Source organism: Oryzias latipes, chromosome 15, assembly GCF_053564925.1.
Source record: "Oryzias latipes strain Hd-rR chromosome 15, Olatipes_Hd-rR_3.1".
Taxonomy (NCBI): domain Eukaryota; kingdom Metazoa; phylum Chordata; class Actinopteri; order Beloniformes; family Adrianichthyidae; genus Oryzias; species Oryzias latipes.
This window is the reverse complement of record NC_136251.1, coordinates 6708964-6734244: the sequence shown is the minus strand read 5'-3', so window position 1 is coordinate 6734244 and position 25281 is coordinate 6708964. Positions and strand designations below refer to the sequence as shown.

Sequence of the window (25281 nt, the reverse complement as noted above, 5' to 3'; positions counted from 1 at the left end):
CTGTAATGACCACAACAGTCTGTCTCCGACAGCGATAGCGAAGCCTCCGGGGAAAAAAGAGCAGCGCTCAATTACGACGCTCAAATCCACAGCAAGCTGTCACAGATTCAAGCATATGTGAACGATGACGGACAGGCTGCTCTGAAAGCTCTTCTCACTGTCATCCATCTCTTGTTTCTACGCCACCATCCCTGAGAGTTTCTCCCTGGAGTGAGAGGAAAAGTGTCTCCGAGCGTTTTCAAGGGATCTGGGTTACATTTTCTGGCAGCGCTGCCATAAGTCGCCTTTCAATCAGAGGGGAATGTGTCTTCCCAATCCCACTTACTGAACATGGAAGCTCTGGCAGCAGCTCCAACACTCAAGCAGAAACCAGCTTTTCAACTTAGGAGGAAACTTTTCAGGATTGAAGGATTTCACCACAGGGTGAAAAGAATTCTGTGACCCGAGTCAGACAATTACAGAGCAAACATGTGAAGAACATTTCAATGTGATAAATACGTTGAACTGAAAACAGTTCAAAATGGACAAAAACAACAATATGTCCATGAGGAGGAAATGTCAGCAGAAAATGAAAAAGGGGAAGGGGGGGCAGTGGACTACACGGATCCTCCAGAGTTCAGCAACACGACAAAAACTTACCACAAAGATGAAGCCAATGAGGCTGGATCCTTTATTCTGGCAGTGATCAGATTTCTGAAAAACCCCTCCTGGTCCAGCCACTGAGCTTCTCCTGACTTTTGATGTTTTAGTTTTGAGCAGAAATGACAGCAACAGGTGCTGGTTTATCCTGTTCTTTGTGTCAATCCTTTTCTTCAGAGAGGATGAAGATGTCCGGTTTCTGAAGACCTTCCGAGTCTAAAAGTTGTCTAATATTCCAGGAGGATTTTCTTGTAAGGTTGATTCAAAAGATCAGAAACTTCTGTTTCTCCCCAGATTCTCTCTGTATCTCGATCTGCCTCCAGCAGTCTTCCTCCTCCTGATGTGCGTTTCCCACCCAGAAGTCCAGAGCGCCGGGCCACAGCTGTCCGGACCAATGTCCACTCTCACAGGCGGGTCAGGGCCTTCATCCTCTTCCTGTTATTGTTGCTGGATTTCTCCCTGCTACTACTCCTTTTCCTGTCCTGGCCGGGGAGGCAGAAAGAATAGAGAGGACTTGGACAGAAGAAAGGATGCAGCGGCTCCTGAAGCAGATGGAGAGAGTGTGAGACAGACGAGAAGGGAGGGAGGAGGATGGAGAGCAAGGTGAGGGAGGCGTTACTCCTCAGTCCATCCCAGCGAGAGGGAGATGAGTGGGGAGGATTTATTATTCATGTGTGTGAGATAGGGATTAAGTTAAACAGGTTATTGGGGATAATCCTCAGAGATTTCCCCACATGAGGCTAGTAAATATTTCAGAGGGCTGGGGTTTGTGTGTGTGAGCGTTTATGACAAAGAGATCTTGTCTAATCTGGCAAATGAGATGAGCTGGACGCCTCGCCACACACATGGAGATCCCCTCCCCTCTTTCAAAAGGGGCTGTTCTCCATAACCATACCTCCTCTCTTTGTGACTCCCATCTTCACCTCCTCTCTTATTTGCAGATTCAGTTAAGCCCCTGCGAATTAAATGCAATCATTCTTTATTTACCCCTGAAGGGACGTTACGTTGCAACTGCATGAATTATTTAGGATGTATAGTAAATAAATAAAAATGTGGCACAGAGTGGAGTGTCGCTAATTGCAGTGTGGTTGTGGTTTTTGTTGCCTGGATACAGCTGATGCCATCACACACAGTACTAGAGCTGTGAGGCACAATGTCACCAATCACAACCAGAATTATGTTTATCCTGAATGAAATAAAATAAAATAAAACTCTGTGGTTCTGCAAATGACCATCCATCCATCTTCTTCCGCTCATCCGGGACCGGGGTGCAGGGGCAGCAGTCTGACCAAAGATGCCCAGACTTCTCTCTCCCCGGCCACTTCCTCCAGCTCCTCTGGGGGGACCGTGAGATGTTCCCAGACCAACCGAGAGACGTAGTCTCTCTAGTGCAGTGTTCAACCTTTTTTGACCCATGGCACACTTTAACTTTGACAAAAATCCCGCGGCACACGAGCATTAAAAAAAATATATAAAAGGGAGAAACACATATTCTGTATTGATCTACAGTCCCTCCAAAATCTCACATACATTTTTGTGATAATTGTGGAAGAAAAGCTGGAAGCTGCACCTGTTTTTTCTAAAATATGTAATAAAAGTTAAGTCAGAAGATTTAAAAACTGATTGTGTGTTCGTTGTGGTTTCAAGACATCAAAGGAAGACTCATTGTGCGCCGAAATGCTGTCACTTTAACCCAATGCATCATGGGAGATGTAACGCAAAAATCGGCCGAAAGCAGAAAGACTAGCATCTCTGATCTTCATTGTTTTGTTCACTTGTTCCACGGTCTGACACCAGATTCTGTGGAAAGCTACACCTCTAAAGATGAGCTTTAGCTGGTATTTTTGTTAGAACTGAGAGACTTTATCAACAGAATCAGAACAAGGAAGTGAAGACTTTAACCACTTCTGATTGGTCAGACTGATGACGTGTGATTAAGTCTTCAAGAATGATTGGAGGAGACAGTTAAAGGGGCGGGACTTTGAAGCTACGGCTAAATCGCGGTACCGTCATTCTTATGAAAGTGTCTTTAATAGAATCAAATAAACACAAAGAAAAAAGTATTTTACGATCTTTCATATTCCCAACTACTCAGTGTTTTATCAGGGCCTGTTTGAATGAACGCAGAGCTGATATCCTGGAGATGGAAAATGTTTTTAGATCAGTTAATGAGGGCAATTTCCCACGGCACACCTGACCATCTCCCACTAGTCCAGTGCTTCTCAATTATTTTTTGCCAGGCCCCCCCTAGGAAAAGAAAATGTTTCGCGCCCCCCCTGACCCCCCCCCCCCCCCCCCATAACCCCCCCCCCCCCACACACACACACACAGACACACTCGCGCGGTGACAATACATCAGGTCAGTATCTATAAAATTTGTATACCTAAAATTGTATCTTTTAACACTAACAAAAGAAAAAAGCAAAATAAATCCACTTTCAACAAATATTAACTTTATTTAGCCACAGAAACCCTGTTCTAGTCTAAAACAGAAAAGAAGCTGAAAGTACCTGAAATAAAAAAAATCTGTCATTCCTTATTTAAACTAGAAACATTTTGACCAACTGAACCATTTGATGCTGAAAAAAATAATTCAATCAATAAATAATATTAAATCTAAATTGATCTGAAACATTAACACAGCAGCACCAATATATTTAACGTTTTTAGTCTGAAGAAATAGGTAAAAACGTGCTGATTTTTTTTTCTAAATGACGGATTGTTTATTTCTGATCTCATAAAAGTGCAGCTGTTTTCCTGCATTACCTGCTGTCTTTCTGTCTGTCTGACACTAACTAAACCACAGGCAGACAAAGAAAACATGGATGGAAAATAAAGACACGTCATCAAAATGTCTACAATAGTTCATAAAGAATGACATTGTTAGCATGAGCTTAGGAATCTAAGGGCAGCGGTGATCTTGGGCAACAGGCAGCGGTAGCAGTGGTCCGCGTGCCCCGATTCCCCTGGCAGACAGGGCCCACACCACCCCTCCCCTTTCGTTCTCACTCGCGCAGCCGCGGACAGACAGAACAGACAATAGGAACCGAATAGTGGACCAGATTATTTTCCAAGCACTGAGCCGCTGTCACCGCTGCCCCCACGTTAAATTTGCGCACCGGACAAACCTGTGCCTAAAACCGCCACCACCGCGCGCCCCCCCTGGCATCGCTTCGTGCCCCCCCCTGGGGGCGCGCCCCACTATTTGAGAAGCACTGCACTAGTCTCACACTAGTGTGCCGCGCAACACTGGTTGAAACACACTTCTCTAGCGTGTCCTTTTTCTCTGGCTTTTGCTATGATTCCTTTTTTTACACCCGCTAGTTTACAGCTCCTCTAAGCCGTAGATATATCCGTTTTAATCCAAATTACAGCCCAGACGAGGAAAACAAAGACATAAGGATCTCTTTGTCTGACAGCGGATGATCATGGAGCGGAGCAGGGAGTTTGTGGCCCGCTGTAGGAGTGTCTACGTCACACTGCATTTTTTTGTCTGTTACTGATTAACAAGAATTTGATTAAAGAAATACTCAGAAATGAAATGTAATCATGATAAGAATCATCAGAAAAATACCACAAGAACATGTTAAAACACAATGTTGAATGGAGTTGGTTTTAAAAACCGTTTTCTGACTCGGCTTTTCTGTCAAAATAGTCTTAAAAGGTTAAAGGTGTCTAAAACTGTGCTTGCTGTTGGGGTTACTGCAGCTCAATGAATTGAACAGCCTGTCTGGCACTTAGTTGATCAAGGCATTTACTCCTGTCATTTCGTCCTACCAAAAACTTGACCAGATTTGTAAACTGCTTTCTATACAATGTTTTATCAGACGAACCTTTGTTTAACATGTCAAAAAACTTTTACATAGTTGCCTTTTTTTTTTTGCTCCCTTTCGGAGTCACATAAATTAAAATCGGAAACTGTCATGTCTCGTCAGTCTTATCTTATGTCTTGAGTTGTGCACTTTTGGTCTATGTCTGTTACCTGTGTTGTCTCTTGTTGCACTTCCTGTTTTATTTTGAAACACTAACTCTCCTCTCGTTTCAGGCCTTGTTACTTCCTGCCCTTGTCTGTTCCCTCCAGGTGTGACGGTTTAATCTTCCCTGATTGTTTCCACCTGTGTTTCCCTTCCGTCTCCTTTTGTCCTTTGTCAGTTTGTTTGGTTGTATCTTGTGCCATAGCCTTAGCAATCAGATTAAAACTCTTAACACGTGCTATCTTAGATGACCCCACTCTTACATTGACGTGTTCTCCCTACCATGACAAAGGTGGATAAAGGTGGAAAGATTTCATGTAATCCATGGACACCAGTGAAGATCACAAATCATTGAAGAAAAAAGGTTCAGCGCACTGTCTAGTGGGTCTAGATGACCCAACTCCCAATGGTAAAGTACCTAGGATAGGACAAGGGTTACATGCTGCATCTGAGTCCAGGCCTGAGTTCTAAAAGATTTCAGGTGTGGTTCAAAAGTCTTGTCTTTGGTGAAAAGTTTAGTTTTTTTTGTTGAACATGTCAGCTTTATGTTTAAGCCATGAGTAGGGGATTTTTTTGGCTTTCAGTTTAGCATTATTGCAGAAAATATCTTATTTGTCCCCTAAATATATTAAAGCTGGATGAATCCAGTGGTCACATGACATTGTAAGACTAATAAACCCAACTACTCACATGACCGCATATTTGTCCATGATAAATGCCATATACAGTACTTACTTAGCACTTTACTACTTTCTAAAACTTCACTACTTTGAAAACACTTTACAAAGTCCACTTCACCATTCCACACACACATTTACACACTAATGGCAGCTCTGCTGCTGAAAACTGGCGCCAACCTGTAACTGCCAGGAGCGATGTGGGGTTCAGTGTCTTGCCCAAGGACGCTTTGACACCTTAGAGGGGAAGGCAGGAACCAAACCTGCGACCTTTTGATCAGAAGTCAACAGCTCTTTCTCAGCACCACAGTTGCCTCCATCTTTTACATGCCGTCTCTGGTTCGCTGATTTGAAGCATTTTCTTTTTAGCACTGCTAAAAATCTCTATCTTGGCCAGATATGGCATCAATAAACTCCTACGTCTACAAAAACTGGATAAATAGATGTATAAAAAACAAAAAAACAAGGCAGAGAGTAAAAAATGCACTCTATAACCTGGAACAATAAAAAAGCCATGGCAGCGTTTTAGCACTATTTTGATCTCAAGTGTAAAAGAGAACAAAATTCATTCAAATTCACAGACAGTTTTCATGGACATTAACCACAAGGGTGACAAAAAGTGCTGGAGCTACAGTGTTTTTTAATCTGTTGTGAAGGTGAGCTGGGGGTGAATGGGGTCTGACTTGACTGTCCCTCACTATCAGTTGATGATTTGTTGGTAGTATGGTGGTATGATTGGCAAGATTGACTAAACATAAACCAGACCTGAGTTTTCTCTAGACGTTAACACGGGGTGGCCAATGGGAATTCATAGACCCACTCTGATGAAAAAAGGGTTTTAAGTTTTTTTTAACATGTTTTTGTACCATTTTTCGGAAGATGGAGGACAGCTAGAGAAAATTAAGCTTCAAAATTGCATTTCTGAGTATTTCTTTATGTAACTCGTCGTGAATCAGGAGCAGACAAAAGTTGAAGCTCCCTGCTCTGCTTCATTCTGATGGATCCTATTACAGACAAATAGATCCATGGAAGTCTTTGTTTTCCTCGTCTGAGGTGGAATCTGGATACCGAATAGCTCCAATATTGCCCACCATTTTTGTTGCACTGATAATGGCTAGCAGGAGAGAGTGTAAACAGAGAGCTCTCAGTAGTGAATGACAAGAAGGCGGGGGGGGGGGGGGGGGGGGCACCTCAGCTTAAACAGTCCCGCCCACAACTCAGACATAAATTTTTGATGAACTTTTTGATGAAACTATATCCAAAGAAACGACACAGGTGTACTTGTGTATTTTTTATTTGGTCTAAAACGGCGTACACATTTTTTATATATATATATATATATATATATATATATATATATATATATATATATATATATATATATATATATATTGCACTGGAGTATAAGTTGCACTTTTGGGATACAAGTGCAGGGCTTCTGAACAAATCTGCCAAGCCTGGCTTAATGTTGCATTCACACCGAATGTTGCATGTCAAATTCTTGCTTGATGCCTCTTTTTCATTCATTCATTCATTCATTCATCTTCTTTACCGTTTATTCCCTTTCGGGGTCACGGGGTCGCCGGAGCCTATCCCGGCCACTTGGGCATAGGCAAGGGATGCCCTGGACTGGTCGCCAGTCTGTCGCAGGGTAGAATATCCTCAATCACACATCCATACACTCTCACACTCACACCTATGGACAATTTAGAGTTGCCAATTAACCTATGAAGCATGTTTTTGGACGGTGGGAGGAAGCCGGAGATCCCGGAGAGAACCCACGCATGCACGGGGAGAACATGCAAACTCCGCACAGAAAGGTCCCCCATTGATGTTGTGTTTTTCATGTCCCCCAGCCGGGACTTGAACCGGGGGCCTTCTTGCTGTGAGGCAAGAGCGCTATAACCACTGCGCCACCGCGCAGCCTCTTTTTCAATGTTTGTGAAAGTTGTCAAAAACTTAACGTTCCTGATGTGAGTGGGAGAAGCTACTGTGAAAGTTTTTTTTACTAGTTAGGCCTATATATTGAATGTAAAGTGACCATTAGTGGAGGAACACGGATGGTATTTTGGCTGCATTTTGAGCGGAACCGGTTTGGGGTCAACAGATAATTCTTTGAAGTTCCAGGTGTTTAAAAATTGATCACGGAGGAGAAAATTGCTGTTTGTGCCAGAATTATATGACACCACGTCTTTCATGTATTGGAATAGTAAAAAGAAAAAGCCTGGAGGGAGATTCATGAGATTTGCACCACTTTAACGCTTCGCACCAAGCCTCTCCCAACTGTATGGGGTGGACATGCGCTAGTACCAGGTAGCAACAGCCCAGTGTGAACACCATGGGCTTAACATGCATTCAAGAATGCGCATTTAGCGTGATCTTGAACGCACGCCACATGCCCGGTTTGTGCGAAGCATAAGGAGAAACAAAGGACAGTGGTGTAAATGAGCCAACACAAAAAGGTTGCCAAAAGAAAAGTATTGATGTACAATATTGGATCAAACCAATTGATGAATGTTGCTGATAATTTACTTTGCAGTGTGTACATCATTTTTCAGCATCATTTAGCTTCCACATCAGAGTGGAAATTGAAGGTACAGGACCAGTAACTAATTCCACCTTACGTGGCCCTTGCTGTTATGAAAACATCATGGAGTCTGTGAGGTGTCACAGAACTTTTTTTTTGCACTCTTCCCATTGAGCCATGCTCTCTTAAATACATTCTTGCTACTGACAAAGAAATACCATCCGACTTCAGGGAAAATCCTTCACCCTGTTCCCGCCTGGTTTGCCTGAAAATGAGAGTGCGTATGTGACGTGTGCAAAAGAGACGCTTCAGACAGATAAAAGACTTCTGGATGACAGTTTGTCACCTGGGAAAAAAAAAAAACCTGAAGGACACAAAATCAATCCCTTTTTTTTTTTTTTTTTAAAGAGAGCAGCTCTCTCTGTTCCTCAATATTATATTTATATTCCATCCTCAGACACATTCAATGCATTTAAAGGGTTTTAAATTCCTTAAAAAAACCTTTAAATCCAAGCTGCCCTAAATAAATGTCTTGACTACGGGGTGAATGGAAATGGAAGTGTAGAGTAATTCAGAGCAGGCTGTCGTCTTGTTGGTTATCAGACGTTCTGCTGTAATTGAGGCAACAACGTGCTTGAGTGACAGTTGCCTCTTTAATAAACAGAATGTCAAACAGATGATGGGAACTCTCTTGTTTACTCCTTCTGTGCACTTCTCCTTATCTGTCTGTTTAAAAAATATCCTCGTGCTTCTGGCCTACTTTCTTCAAAAACTCCTTGGCACTAAAAATTGCATCGTGGCACACAAAGGAGACGGGCGATATTCCCTCACTGGTGGTTTGACTGGAGGAAGATCACGGGAGCCGAACTTCAAGGAGCGGAGGACCAAGAGGGAAGAAAGTGACGGGGAGATGGAAAAATGTTAAACATGACATATCTTTTAAAGCTCTGTCTTCGCGCCTGGAGGGTCCACTTTCATCGTTAACACCTGCAGTGCATCAGTCTTAAACATTTTCAGAGAGCAGGGAAAAAAATCAGGACTGGAAAATGCAAAACAAATGTAGGTCAGACACGGTTAAGGCTGTAGTGGTTGGCTGCTGGTCGCCAAAAGCCGAAATTAATTTAAACACGTGAAGCCCAGGTCTTAGTGGGATGCTCAAAAGAACAAGTTTTGCTGTTGACTTTTTCTCTTTTGACTTTTAGTGCTTTTTTCTGCTGGGAAATGCTGACACAGGTTATATCAATGACCTAAGTGCTCCAGAGTTTTGACGTCACCTTCTAATGCACTGAAATAGTGACCTCTGATAAAACCAAGCTTTTAAAGGTACATCTCGGCTGTGAAGTGGGAACGTTTTTATTTTGACAAGATGTTTCTTATCAGATGTTGAATCCTGAAAGCGTTGACTCTAGAGATTCCTCTTGCATACTTTATGCTTTAAAAACATTCCAGTGTCAAAAAGTTTACATTTTTTATGGACCTTTAGTGTTTTCACCTTTGATTTTTAACAGCTCTTGTCCTTGTTGAGATTTTTCTTTCTTTGTTTTGATTCCATCTCAGTTACTGAGGAAACCTTTGGATTCTTAGAAAACTTTGACAATAAAGACTGTCATTGTAGCTCTGATTTCTACCACATTCCTTTCCTGGTCCTAGTTTTTCCTCATGCAGCCTTAATGCCATGCCCCAACACACAACTCCATTTTAATAGTTTTTATTAAGCTCCTCCAACCATCCACTTTTTTTCACTTTCCCTTGAGTGCACCTTATCTATGGAATAATTCTGGTTGTGTTTATTGATGTTAAAACAATTTCGAGTGCACACGGCTCTCTGTCAAAGTATTTGGCTGGGTGTTATTATAAGTATGCTAACACGGCTAAGGTGTAGCAGTGCTGGACTGTGTTTCTTTTGTTGCTGACGAGGTTAGCAACACAAAAGTTGATAAATAATTAGTTATTTAACATTATTGAGTAGGTACATTTATTTTTCATTGCATTTATATAATTATATAAGTTATATCTGGCCCTTTGAGGACAACCACTATGCTGATGTGGCCCTTGGTGAAAACAGGTTTGACACCCTTGTTCTTGGGGATCAGTTGTGCTGTTTAGTTGCTGACACCCCGGCCAATCGGAGGACAGGGCAGACAACGCCTTCTGGCTTCTCTCTTCTTTAGCTTTTTAGAATCATTTCTCATTTATTTGCATTTGTTTTTGTGTATTTTATTATGAGGGACTTATTATAGTATTATATAAGGTGTTTTTGCGTTCCTGTTTGTTTTTATACACAGCACCTTGAGCTGTTTTTTGTCATGACAGGTCCTTTAGAAATAAAATTAATTTGAATTTGAATTAATATCATCCAAAATAAAAACCTAATTCCACACAGACAAACAATTTGAAGAAAACCTGCCTTCATTTGAAGTTAAACTAATTTCTCTTTGATCTAATAGGATCGCTGTAAAACCCATTTGCATGATGTTTGCCTGATGGCTAACTTGGCACATCACACACCAAGAAAAGAGCTACAGCGGTTACAGACTGCTGTGAAACATTCCCGGACAAATGTTGGCTCTGACTGACACACAATTTTTAGTGCTGGGCTCTGGGTTCAATGACTTCAGTATGCTTTTCAGTCACTGATCACAACTGAAGACGCAATAAGGGCTGGAGGTTCCTCTGTTCACGACTATCGGCCTGTGTGCAACAGAAGTAACACAGACAGCCGTGACTGGTTTGCTCTCACAATGTCACGCGCTCACAGTTGTGCTTTGTGTTTTCTTTCTCTGTAAAAAATGAGCACAGGACCAACCCTAACATGGCAAGCAACCAAGAATAACAACTGGTCAACAAGTCTCAGGAGTTGGAAGAGCAGTCACACACCTTAGTCATCTTTGCTGTCATTCCAGATGAATCACTTAAAAAAGGTGTTTCTCCTTCTTTCTCAAATCCAGTTACACTAAAAAAACAAAGAAGATTCAGACACAGTCAGCTCCAGAAGGGGAACTTCAGCAGGCTGAAGACTAAGGGTGTATTCAGACTGAAAAAATTCATTCGTCTGGACCAAGTCAACTTAATTTAGTCCAGATCAAGTCCTGAACCTTGTGTTTGGTCCTTATTCAGACTGCCTTCAACCAGACATTTCTGTTTCAAACCAAAGCTTGCAAACAAAACCACATGACCAAATACCTCCTCAGTCATTGGGCAGGAAAGTCCATCACTTTGCAGTCCTTAGTGGGATAGTTCACCTATTAAAACTTTATATGTCATTGACCAATTTTGAACATCTTTATCATAGTCAGGTACAAAGCTTTTTACTTGCTACTTTGGTCCGGTTGAGGCATGCTGCAAGGCGTTTACTGAGGAAACAGTGGCTAAGAAGGCACCCTGATAATTTTATGATATATAGATTGTTGGGGAAAAAGTAAGAAATAATGTGTATCGCGTTAAATTTTGTTTTAATGAGCTTGCAATCATCCAACCACATGTCAACGCCTTGCTGTGTCTCATTGTTGCTCCAATGTTTTTCGGCAGCTTTTCCTACTATCCTTACATTTTGTAATGCCCGGCTACGGTGGCCCTTTTGGTCCTAACCGAGGCCACCTTGAAAGATGGGTCTGAGAGCGGTTCCCTGGTTCCGGACCAGGGTCCACTTTGGTGTATTCAGTCTGAAAATTTGTTCTGGATAATTAGGGGAAACAAACTTTGGTTCACTTTAAGCTAACCAAGTGTATTCATCTAAATACACCCTTCAATATGCATTCAGACTGCACTGTGTGATCTAAACTAGAATTTCTTTCTTTATCAACTCTCCATTTGCTTTGAGTATTTGTGAAAATGAATCTGAACTTTGATGAAGTCCAAAAACTGAGGGGAAAGGGGGCAAAAAACAATTAACTTAAGCAAAAGTACTACATTGTCAAAGAATTCTCATACATACAGAAAAGTAAAGACTACTCAAAGTAATATGTAACTATTGAATATATATTTTTGAGGGATCTTATAAGGAAGACAGCTTTTTCAAAAATGTTTAAACTCTTTCTCTTTGTATTTACCTTTTGAACTTGTTAAAGAGTTAGAAATAGTTTTTTCCATTTAATTTGAGGTGAGCTGGTTCGTGCCGTCGCCTCTCATTTAGATCCTGGTTTGGATTCTGTCTGGATGCATTCCTCCTGTTCATGCAGAGCTTTTCTCCAGCTTCCTCCCACAGTCCAAAAGCAAGTAATGATCAATTGCTCTAATTGTCCCTTTATAGTGTAAGTGTGCGTGGCCCTGTTCAAAACCACAAGCAAATACATAATTTTCTGGAGTTTTAACCTTTATTTCTTACTTAGCTTGAAATTTTAAGGACTGTATTTATATCAAATGGCAAAAAACAAAAACAAAAATCAAGGCTTTGCATCCAATGAATAGTAGGTGGAGGAGGCGTTTGTTCTTGATTGGATACTTTAATATCCCAAAGACAAAAAATGTGTTACATTCAGATTTTTTTACCAAGACCCCTTTTGGAGATGTTCTGTGTGAAAAGAAATCCTCCATTCATCTCCTGCTCCCTCTGTGACCTGTGCAGGGTCCAATCCAGCTACTTTAGAGTGAAGGCAGTCCATTGAAACCACACAGACAGACACACATTACACCTCCAATAGACTAATGAAGCATCTTACTAGACTGGAGAAGTGAGAGTGACCTGAGAAGACCCATGAATGCTTGGCGAAAAACAAGCAAGCCCCACACAGAAAGGTCCCTGCTGGGATTCAAACCAGGGTCTTCTCACTGTAAGGCGACAGTGATAACCACTGTGCAGCCTCACAAAAAAGCCCTAATGACTTAAATTAAAACCACATAGTTTTAAACTGACTGTCATTATAACATAGAACCATGAATCTCTCTGCTATTTCATCAAAAAAAGCTTTTTTTTGTTTGTTGTTGATGTCAGTTTTACTGACATTTACCACATTTAATTATAATTACAGAGTTCTTTTATGTAGTTGTCTGAATACCAGTGTGCCTTTTTTTCCTTTTTATTTTCTGTTACAAAACATTTTTTAAAGAAACTGCAGTGACTTTGCAATGTTAGGAGGAAATAAATCACAAAAACAAACTGAGATTGAAGGATGCCTGCTCTTACAGCGATGCAGTTCCATTTTTGACATGGAGGTCTCTGAAGAATACAAAAGGCATCACTTAATTAAATGACGGATTTCCAGGTTGAATTTTGCGAGATTTCATGTTCTATGATTCAAAATGCCCAAAGGATGATCAAATAAAATGACGTTGGATGGTGGAAAGCAGCTTTTAAATGTGCAGAATGTTTGAGGAGTTCACAGCAAAAACACGTCTAGATGGTTTTGATATTTCCTTTGCTTTCTGAAATAAAACACACTTTCATCATTAGTTAAATCCACTGGCAAAAACCTTGAAACCAGATGGAAATAGACTTGACTGAGAGGCTGTCTCAATTGCATGTTACATGGCGTGACAGCTTAAAGTAGTAAAATCACAGAGATATCAGGATTGTAATAAACAGAAGCTTCTAAACATTATTCTTTTTTTTCTATTTGCAGCTGGGTTCACATACAGTGGAACCAAAAAGTATTTGGCAGTCACCGATTCTGCAAGTTGTCCCACTCAAGAAACAACACTTCAACTATGAATGAATGTTAAAAAAAATATATATATATATATATTAGGAGATTATATTTATAATTTTTCATGTATTTATTAGTGTAACGATAGAGAAAATTCTTTCTCCTTTATCACTGTTCTCTGGTTGGTTTCTTTTCACGGCGTGTGTACAACTATTTTGTTGAAAGAAAATTATGCTTTGAATAGCATTTTTCTAGCAAACATATTTCTTGCAAGGTTGAACTGATGAACACCTTAAGAAATTTCCCAACAGGAGACCCCTCAGGTCTGTTTAGGGTCTATGTAAGTGTGCCCGTTGTGCTGCATCATCAAAAAGATTGACAGAAAAAGGATCAATACAGGTTTATCTGAAGCACACAGACATGAAATCAAAGGACGAACCAAAAAAGATCTAAATGGCAGCTTCGTATAAAGAGCTGGTGCATGAATTGTGCATGTTAAACAAATCATTCATGTAATGTCATCATTCCAATCATTGTTGTTGCCAGGATGTTCACCATCTTCACATTGCAACAAGGTCAATAGATCTCGTTGATTGATGACAGCAGAGCGCGCTTTAGCTATGTGGGAGTCCAGCTCTTCATTAAAACAAACGTTCACAACAGACGTTCCCAAAGAGTAGATATATTCACACATTTTTTAATCTAATTCTGTCCCGATTATTCAAAACTATCTGAAATTACTTCATAGAATCAGTCGTACTTATCATCCTAGGCAACTGTGGAGAGAAAATTAGAACCAGACGGCTGTGACTAGAGCCCGAGTCGACTGTTCCATTAAAAATGTTAGAAATGAGCAATTAACTGCAGCAACTGTGGATTATCTAGATTATAAGGATTTCATATCATCTGAATCATGGTAAATATTAATTTGCATCAGTGTTGCACAGACACCTAAAGAAAACCAGGCTAAATTCCTCCTGAGGGTCGCCACATTTCACTTTTATCTCCAATTTCTTTTTTCCCTCCAGTCATTATTAAAGTATGAAGTTATTCATTAAGTGTTTAGCCTTCGCTCACCCACCCGTCAGTAGTGACTATTTCATGGCTGCGACTGTTGCCAATAGATTTGTTCGAGCGTTCAGGGACTTTCCAAATGATCTCACAAAGACTTTGGATGAACCACATCTGTTTAATGACAGATGGTTGCTGAGATTTTTTTTTTTTAAAAGATGCGCACATCAATCTGACAGTGGGTAATTCTTCCAACTGTTTAATTCAGCCCGAGCAAAGCTCTGCTTGGTCAATTCAGATTTTTCTTCAACCCTGAAAGCTGAAACATAAAGCATAAATTTTGGTTTGCTCAACACAATAATCACAGCATAAAAGAGAGTCACGGTGGTGGTGGAATATCTGCCCACTAAGATGGAAACAGCCCAACTCTTTTCAGAGAAACTTTCGTTCACACACATCCTCCTCTTCTCAACAGACAGTCAGTCATCGGACCAGGTTTTTTCGTGCAGATTTTAGAATCGTCTTGCCTCTTCTAGTTCCCCCTTCCTTATATAACCTCATATTAGGGTGAGGGGGTGGGGGGTTTAGCCTGCGATGCGCCTTGGGGGGGGGCTACTTGGGAGTGGCCCCCCTCCTATGGTTGCCGTATGGAGTGGGCCCCCCCTCTTTCGGTTTTATTTGCACCTTAGACACGTAGGGTCCTTGGTAGGGGGGGTGCTTGGACATCACTGCCAGCAAGCAGCAGATGTCCTCCTGGCACCCTACCCGCCAATTTTAACCGCACCTTAGACATTTAGGGCCCCTTGGTGTGGAGGGTGAGGGGACATCACTGTGAGTAATCAGGAGATGTCCCCTTAGTGCCCTACTCGCCAATTTTAACTGCACCCCCCTTAGTACACACACCCCTCCCCCTTCAATATATACATTCAAACATAAACACACACACATGCACACAAACACCCTCTCAAACACACATACACGCACACACATTTTACAAGGAAGGTGGGACCTGGGTCCATCTGTCCCCTACCCCGTCCCTGGTGGGGGGTGTGGGCCCCTTGGCGATGGCGGCCGTGTCCCTTGGGTGCCGGCTCCCTGGGCCCGGCGGTGCTCTCTCCGCACGGTGGGGGGGTTCATATTACACCTGAGCCGGGGGTGTTCGTGTCCCTGGGGGGTGGGTCCTGGTCCTTGCCCCTGGGCGCTGGGCCCCGCCAAACTTCCAACATGGCCGAGCCTGGTCGGGCCATATTTATAACATCCCTTATGGGCCGCCCTTTTTTCCCCGGGGTTCCCCCCTCCTGGGCGGGGGCGGCGGGCCCCTGCCTTGCTCCTACCTGGACCAACCGTGGGCCGGGTGGGTGGCTGCCTGGAGTGCGGAGCGGGTCTCCCTTGGGGGGTCCTGGCTCGTACCTGGGGTCGGGGCGGGGGGATGCCCGGAACTCCTGGGTGGTGGTGGGGTGCTCGTCTGGGGCTGTGGGCGTCCCTCTCCGGTGGGGCCCTGCGTTGGGCTCTTCCGGCGCGGCGGGGGGCTGCTTTCCTGGCTGGGCTGGGGCGGCGCTCTCTTTCCCTCTGCGCCTCCCTGCTCTCTGGCTCTGGGGGCCTCGCGGCGGTCCTGCTGGCCCTGGCCTGGGTGGCGGTCTTGGTCGCCCGGGGGGCGGTTGTTCCCTGCCTGTTCCCGTGTGGCGCTGGGGGAATTCCGGCTGCCGCTGCTGCTGCGGCGGGGGTATGGGTGTGGGGGTGGCTGGGCGCTCCTCCTCCTTCTTTTCACATTCCACCATCCATTTTAGAAGAACATAAACACTCACCTGAGCACAGGTGTTAGCTCACCTTTGCACTAATAGTTTGCATGATTGAATGAATGAAAGATTTCACACTAGTTGGTTTAAAGGCATAAGTATGCGTTCGTGAACACTATCTGTTTTGTGTGCATGTTGACATGTGGACATTTCTGCGGCTAGCAGGTGTGTTGATAATATTTGAGTGTGTGTGAACAGGCCCCGCCCTTTTTGTACTACATTTGAACCGTACCGTAACGATAAACAACCAGTAAACCTGCCTGCTCTATGCTGCTTCATGGTCTTACCCCCCTTCCCCTCCTATTATCACCCTCCTACCCCCCCCTCTCTCTAACGTCCCTCTCTCTTGTTCCCCTCTTTCCTTTTCCGTCCGGTCCAACACCAAAGATTTTCAAACATGATTGAAATTAATAAAGTTTGGCCTCAATTACAAAAGGGGTTTATTCAGACATACCTTTGGTTTGTCTGAAGATGAATAACCCCTCTTGTTAGAATAAAATATGTCCAACACAAGAGGCCCTCAGCTCTCATCTGTTTGCCTAGCTGTTGGACAGGACAAGTTAAAAAAAAAAAAAAAAAAAAAAAAAAAAAGTGTTTAGCCTTCGCTCACCCACCCGTCAGTAGTGACTATTTCATGGCTGCGACTGTTGCCAATAGATTTGTTCGAGCGTTCAGGGACTTTCCAAATGATCTCACAAAGACTTTGGATGAACCACATCTGTTTAATGACAGATGGTTGCTGAGATTTTTTTTTTTTAAAAGATGCGCACATCAATCTGACAGTGGGTAATTCTTCCAACTGTTTAATTCAGCCCGAGCAAAGCTCTGCTTGGTCAATTCAGATTTTTCTTCAACCCTGAAAGCTGAAACATAAAGCATAAATTTTGGTTTGCTCAACACAATAATCACAGCATAAAAGAGAGTCACGGTGGTGGTGGAATATCTGCCCACTAAGATGGAAACAGCCCAACTCTTTTCAGAGAAACTTTCGTTCACACACATCCTCCTCTTCTCAACAGACAGTCAGTCATCGGACCAGGTTTTTTCGTGCAGATTTTAGAATCGTCTTGCCTCTTCTAGTTCGTCAGACATCTCTCTTCAAAGTTGTAAACTTTTGAGACGTTTGAGTGATTAGAATTGTAAAATATAATTGTTGCAGTTAAACATTCACTGCAACACTTTTTAGTCTCACCCAACCACTCGGCACCAGACCCGTCACACAGACTCCCTGTTCCCTCAGACCTCAGCAGAAGTGAAAAATGTTGAAATGTATCTGGATCTTCTGGCTCTTTAAAATGTGAATTTTGACATCCAGCAGACTCTGCGCTGACTTTGAATGTTGCCTCAGTTTCTGACAGCTTCATTTCTTTGACACAGATGCAGAGATGCTGTTGATTCCAGGACATTAACCCCTGCTGTGCTCATGCGGGAATGCTCCGGCATCCTGTATCATGTCAGCACACAGGGCCGTACGTGTCTGTGTCTGTGTCTGTGTGGGGGGGGTGGGGGTGGGGGTCTGTAAACAGACATAGATCCCTGAGGACAAATGATGAGGAGATGATATCTTGTGAAGTGTGCCCTTTAAAAATAGCAGGGTCGCTGTCAACATAACTCCAGTCTGGATGAGCTCTATCTGTGTGCATGTGTGTGCGCATTTGTGTGTTTGTAACCCTTCGTGCAACCACATATGTTTGTGTGTGTGTGTGTATCCTTCTACTGTATCTGTCTGGGTATTCTGCTCCTTTGTAGACGAGTAAGAGCTATTATGATCTGTCATCATGCATGGCTGATCTGTGCGCAGCCTGCGTGAGTTAATAAAGGTTTGAATGTCTTCAAAGAGGTGCGCTGTGCGTTTATCCAGAGCCCCAGCGACTGATGTTCACAGTAATGTGAAATACCGCCCAAGGCTGACATGGATTGAGGGAGAGCGAGGAAACAATGAAATGTGGCTGAATAGACAAAGGAGCAGCGTGGAACAAAAGATCTGCAGCGCTTCGGTTTTTAGAACAGGTTTGCCCCCATTCTAAATTCTTTCCACAAATGTCTCCATAACAAATCAAAAATCAATCGTGAAAGTTTCACTTGTGTTAGGGTGTGGTCTTTTTGATGGAAAATGGTCGATCCTCAGCTTGACTGTCCGACTGGATCAAGATACTTTGTATGGATCTGCTGGGTTTTGTGGGGTTTCTATGGTGACCCTGAAGTGCAAATTACACCAACAAATCATCACTCAACCCAAAAACACTTTAAAGATCACAACATTTAAAAAAACAAAAAAACACATGTTCAAGAAATCCAAACCCAGAAAAACAAAGATAAACAAAAGTAAATTTCAGAAATCAAAATGAAGTATTAAAAAATGAAACAAAGCAAGAAATAGGAAAAGGTAGGTAGGCCTACGACTGGACAACACTGATTAGATGATGACATTTAAGTTTGTTTTGTTTTTTCTATAAATATTTCATTCAATCAATCACGCAAAATATTAGTGCAAAGGTGAGCTAACACCTGTGCTTAAGTGAGTGTTTATGTTCTTCTAAAATGGATGGTGGAATGTAAAAAGAAAGAGGGAGAGTGCCCAGCCACGACATGACATTTAAGTTTTAAAGAAAGCAGAAAGATGTTTTACCAGAACTATGGTAAAGAGCTAAGTGAGCAGTCACAATTTTGCAGTGACTGTGGTAAAAAAGTTAAAGGCAAGTTTTCTGTTGGAAGGTATCTCCATGGTTAATAACTTCTGGTCAAAAAGGTGAACAAATATCATTATCCAATCATTGACGTAAATTAAACCTACCTTTTTCTGTTTCTTATTTTGTTTCATTTGACATTCAATTTGGATTTCTGGAAATTGCTTTTTGAAATGTTTCCCTCGTATTCTTTTTGGGTTTTTTAAAATTGTGCTCTGTTATTTTTTTTTTGGGGGGGGGTGTTGTTTTTGGTTTCTGCTAAATGCTGTGATTGAACACGCTTTTAGCATTTAGTGTTTACACTAGACTAGCTCTACCCGATACTAGCGCATGTACCGTACTCACAGTTGGAAGAGACTTGGCATGAAATGTCAAAGTGCTGCAGATCTCATGAATCTATTCACAGGCTTCCTTCACAGATCTGTGCCAATATATGAAAGACTTGGTGTCATTAAATTTCGGGCACAAACCGTAATTATTACTTCCTACCATGATTAATTTTCCAACAGTTGGCACTCGGTGAGTTAATAAGGGCGCTACCCATTTGTCACTACCAAATCTGAGTCCCTGATTGGTCAAAGTACATTTGGTTTAATTTTCACAGTGCTTTTAATGGCCGCATGCTTTATACATCTCAACGTGTGATTTTGAAAGTTTGGAACACGGACCACATGAATAGAGTTAACATAGAGTTTTGCTTAATCACGCATTTCCACTCGGTGGGAATGTTGCATTCTGTTGCCTTTTTGCTTTGCTTTTTAACTGTCATCGTTAATATATTTTAACTTTAACCCTTGTGCTACCTTAGACGACCCCACCCTTACACTGACGTGTTCTCCCTATCATGACAAAGGTGGATAAAGGTGGAAAGATTTCATGTAATCCATGGACACCAGTGAAGATCACAAATCATTGAAGAAAAAAGGTTCAGAGCACTGTCTAGTGGGTCCAGATGACCCAACCCCCAATGGTAAAGTGCCTAGGATAGCACAAGGGTTTTTAACAAGATCTTGTTGAGTGATTTGTTGATGTGATTTGTACTTCAGGGCTACCGTAGTTTTGGTTTTTTGGAAGTTTTAAAGTTCAGAGCAGCTGATTTAGCCAACAAGAGAGTAAATGGAAGTGAAAGAAGGGAGGCTCAAACTGTACCTAAGAAAATATTCTCCTCCTCACTTCAGAGAGAATTTATGTTCAACATCTACATTAGATAACAAGCGCTTTCTAACTGAGTTCCCGCCCTGCTGTTTCGTCTTGTTTCACTGCACCTGTTTCCCGTTGCCACCGTCTTTCATCACTCCCTCGGCTCCACGTCCCAAACCTTATCAAAGGTTAAATCGGTGATGAGATGTCTGAAGGGGGAACATGTTACTCATTACAGACAGATTTGATGATTTACTGTCTACACGCCTCATTTCAGTATTTTGTGGATTTAAAAGTGTGAACTGCTCATCAACAAATGTGTGTTTGTGAGTTTCTTGGAAGAATTTAAATAATGCAGCACTCTGCCGAATGCCTCTCATCCCCGACAACATCCTGATTAGCGATTCGGGGTTTGAAAATGTTAATGCTTTTAGCAGAGTCGCTCCTCATTCACATCAAACAGCGGAAAATAGCGGCGCATACGTGCAGCATACAGAGGGAGAGCGGGCCAGACACATGACTTCACACACAAACATGATGACATACTCCTAGAAACACAGAAACTGACGCGCTCATGCAAACATGTAGACGCCCAGATGGCAGGAAAAGAGGCCAGACGAGCAGAACTCATCTATTATTGATCTTTATTGCTGTACTTCAAGATTCTGTGCTGTTTTATCTTTGCTGCTTTTCAGTCAGTCTACTTAGGCGCCACCAACTCCAAAGACTCAATACAATATATACCCATAATACTTTTGGGACACATCAAAATCAAGAGGAGCCAGTGTTTGACGCTACCACAACTACACACAGGTTGTGTTAGCAGAGACAAATGCCTATAAAATCATGAATTGTGTTGCACTGGTTTCTTACAGGAGGTCATAAAATACTGTTCAGTTAAATTAATGATTGACTGTCACCTCAAGCCAAAGTGTGGAATCACAATAAAATGGATTTTGAATGGTTTACTTTCTAGGGATTTACCCCCAGAAGTGTTCGGTGATCAGATGGTCAGAGAGTAGAGCCACAGGAACAGCAAATATGGGTCAAATAATTGTAATTATTCTTTAAAAATACAAAAAAATATTAAAAGAAAAGAAAAGCCCAAGACCAAAGCAGGCTGATGAAGACACCAAATTTTATTAAGGCAAAGTATCTCCCTAATTTATGGACTAAATATATTTAAATTAGCGTATCTTCCGCACTTTAGCAGCAGATTTTAAGGTGCGCCATCAATGAATGGTCAATATTTGAATTTGTGTCATAAATAGTCTCACAGAACTAAAAAACCCATCAAGAGAGTTAAAAGAGTCATAGATAAGTCTATCAGTCAGACTTTATCAACTGTGTTCACAGTAACTCTAACTACACATTGGCCAACTTATAGTGTTAGCCACGTCAGTGTGTTCACAATGACACCAAACAACATTTCAGTCAGACAACTCTTGCAGTAAGAAATATTTATTTCACATACTTAATTATAACATTCTTTAAGTTGGCATTCACATCTTTTTCGTTTGGCATAAGGCTCCGTTCAATTCCATGAGAGAATTTCCATAGAACTTTCGGGTAACAAACCCCCTTAACGGAGCCCACAGGTGGTAGCCGGTTAGGAGGGAGGGGCGAAGAATGAGCGCTGAAGGTAAGAAAGAGAATGAACAACTGCGCACCTGGGCTTAAATAGGATGCTGAGCAGGTGAGTTAATTGACTGAACCGCCCTAGGGGAGTAACCTGTAAAACACTGCTGAGTGCCTGCCTGAAATTACGACAAGTCGCTCATATAAAAGGCCCACTGTAGCTTTGTGAAAAAACACAGGTTTTTATAAGCACCGGATAGTACAGAAAATACGGTACTTCTACCATCCTACCTATTGTGTTACCTCGTTTACTGTGCTTTTGACTGTATCATGCTTCTGTGCGCAAATGGTGTCTTTTTTTTGTCTTGTATCTTTGTTGCAGTGTTTTTTTTTTGTTTTTTTTTGCCACCAATGACATTACCCTCCTCTTGTAACCCATCCACCATCCTAAGAAAGGAGCACCAAACATTTGTTGCACTTTAGCCAACCTTGAACTGTATGTTTTCTGTTTTCCGTCCGTTCTGTTCTTGTTCATCAATAAAGTTGTGTGAATTTGAATTGAATTAGAATTTTTCAATTCATTTTACTGTATTTCCTAAACCTTGAGCTGTTAGTATTCTATCTTTGCTCTGGTTGTCTGTTTATAGCTGTGGCCTTTTTGATAGTTGGAATGTCATTTAAATGTTAAGTTTAGCAGAGTATTTGAGTCAAACTTGAGTCAGTTTGGCTGCACCAATTCATTTCTGTCTTTAAACCTATGGGAGATGTCATAGACGATCAGTTCAGTGCACTAATGTCTGTTAACCCTTGTGCTATCTTAGATGACCCCACCCTTACATTGACGTGTTCTCCCTACCATGACAAAGGTGGATAAAGGTAGAAAGATTTCATGTAATCCATGGACACCAGTGAAGATCACAAATCATTGAAGAAAAAAGGTTCAGAGCACTGTCTAGTAGGTCTAGATCAGTGTTTTTTAACCAGTGTGCCGTGGGAGATGGTCAGGTGTGCCCTGGGAAATTGCCCTCATTAACTGATCTAAAAACATTTACCATCTCCAGGATATCAGCTCTGTGTTCATCCAAACAGGCCCTGATAAAACACTGAGTAGTTAGGAACATGAAAGATCGTAGAAGACTTTTTTCTTTGTGTTTGTTTGATTCCATTAAAGACATTTTGATAAGAATGACGGTACCGCGATTTAGCCGCAGCTTCAGCTCTTTTTTTGGAAAAGTCCCGCCCCTTTAACTGTCTCCACCAATCATTCTTAGAGGCTTCATCACACGTCATCAGTCTGACCAATCAGAAGTGGTTAAAGTCTTCACTTCCTTGTTCTGATTCTGCTCATAAAGTTGCTCAGTTCTAACAAAAATACCAGCTAAAGCTCATATTTAGCGGTGTAGCTAAACGTTTTGAAACAACAACGAACACACATCATATCTTTTAACTTTTTATTTTTATTTTGGATGCTGGTGTGCCGCAGGATTTTTGTCAAGGTTAAAGTCTGCCGTGGCTCAAAAAAGGTTCAAAAGCACTGACCTACATGACCCAACTCCCAATGTTAAAGTGCCTAGAATAGCACAAGGGTTAAGGCACTAGGGTTGAGGAAAAGTAACTCGGTTTCGTGGTAAAACACAAAGAGAATATTTCAGCGTTTGTGGCACTGGCACTATTTTAGTTCAGTGTTCCATTTTTCATTTCAGCAGGAGGTTTGTCGACACCACAAAGACGGAGAGCAACTCGCCACCCACTACGACGTGTTGGGAAGCCTCAATCTGAAGAAATATTTTGATTTAGAGTCACCCAAACAAAACAAAAAGCTTGGTGGAAACAGATTTGAATGTAAAAAGCAACGGAGAAACCAGAAAAAAAGGATGGAAGTCAATCTGTAGCTTCCAATCTGGCCGGGATCTTGTGCAGATAAAATAAAATGTATGTAGAAAATGTTACCAATGGTTGCCCAACAAAAAGTACATTTGCTCTTCATTGGAGATTTTGTTTCTGATGGCTCAAAGGTTTGCACAAATACAGAAAAACAAGGCTTGTTAGTGTGCATTTGCTTCAATAAAATAAAGTGGCATTCCACCCATTTGCATCTGGAGACAGTATCTCTAAAAGCACAAGAAGTGCTGGAAAGGTGTTTACAGTTTTTTAAATCCTGAATGTCGACAGAGCGGGAGCGATAACACTCCACCAATGCCGCAACATTTCTGTCGTTGCTTTTGTTTTACTAAAAAGACATTTCCAAATCCATGCAGTGGCTTTTAGCCGCACCAGCGAGCAGCGCGGCTCAGCGCTTTGTTTACAGGCGACGACAGAGACGCTCCACTTCTGAAATGAGGCAATTCAAAACCAACTCACACCGGAGCATTAGGATGCAGAACCGTCTGCTCTGTTGTTTGAATTTTTGGGAGCAAACACGACGGAAAAAAAAAAAAAAAGAGTTCCCATTTATAAAGAGGAGGGAAAAAGTTAGAAAGGAAGACTTTATCTTTTTCAAATGACTGAATTCAAATGAACTCACAGCGTAAAAAAGAAAATGTGTTCAGTCAAAATGCCTGAGGCAGAAAGAGAGAATAAATGTGCTCTGCTCACTGCCTTTTGTTGTCCCTCCTCCATTTTGGTTTGTCAATGAAGCATCTTTAGAGGATTTTTACATTTAAAATATACAGAATAAAACATCCACAAGGATTTCTATATGTAAAGAGGTTTTTACTGCTTTGATTATTTAAACTAAACATATATTCTCTCTTTGTATTTGTAGTTCTTTGTGTGGTCTCTGCTTCCATGCCCTTCTTATTTATTTATACGTTTTAATCATGTTGCCTCGGGCGCAGAAATATCACACTTTCATAATGTGCTCATTGGCGTCCGTCCCTCTGGATCCACACGTCAGCTAAAAGATGAAAATGTAGCATAAAAGTGATGTGATTTGGGTTTTTTTGTCCAAGGTCGCAGGATTTTCTCTGACATGCAGTCGCCCAGCTGCACTGCAGAGAACTTCAAGGTTAAAATGTTTTGATGTTTCCAGTAGGTGATGTCCCCCTCTACTTCCCTCTGATGATGCAACCCCCCATCACCCCTTGCCAAACGGTGCTAACCAGTGCCAGGCTCCCTCCTGCCTTCCCTTTTATTGGTGTTTTACCCCAGCATGCGATTCAGATGCCCTCCCTGGAAGCGCACAAAGTGCCACACTAATCTGACTGAGTTGTTTATCGCTCCAACGTCAGCTCTGCAAAACCTGCAGCAATGACTTTTATGTGGAAAGGAATGCGAATAATTACACAGGCTGACAGACAGAGATGCAGCCGTGCAATCACAGACACAAATAGAAACGAACAAAGTGTCTTTTTTTTCCCCATAACAAACAGACTGAGGCAATGCTTTCATGTTGTCTCAGTTAACTTTGCGATGGAGCAATTAAATTTCTTTCTTCAACCCTGCTTCCCAACTCTCTCCATCTTTCCACCTCTGCCTTTTTTTTTCCTGTGCATGTTTTGGTGATTGGAGACTTCAAATTGCCAATGAATTTCATCATGAATCCGCACTCTGCTCCCTCTGCCCTTGATGCCTCATGCCAAACACACAAAGAAAGAGAAGTGCACGTGCAAGGTCATGGTAACATGCACCGGGACCGTGCACATGGAATAAAAGTGAAAACTCCAAAAAT

General features: G+C 41.9%; 1 protein-coding gene across 2 annotated transcripts in view; it reads right to left on the bottom strand.

Moving 5' to 3' along the window:
* Positions 1–25281, bottom strand: part of cdh5 (cadherin 5) — a 106593-nt gene that overhangs the window by 42123 nt on the left and 39189 nt on the right. The window contains exon 1 of one of the 2 annotated variants that reach the window (XM_004076947.5): positions 640–1273. The exons of the other annotated variant lie outside the window; for it this stretch is intronic. The gene's annotated coding sequence lies outside the window, so the exon portion shown is untranslated. Of the gene's footprint in view, positions 1–639; positions 1274–25281 lie in introns of those variants that run through there. 2 annotated transcript variants of the gene reach the window in all.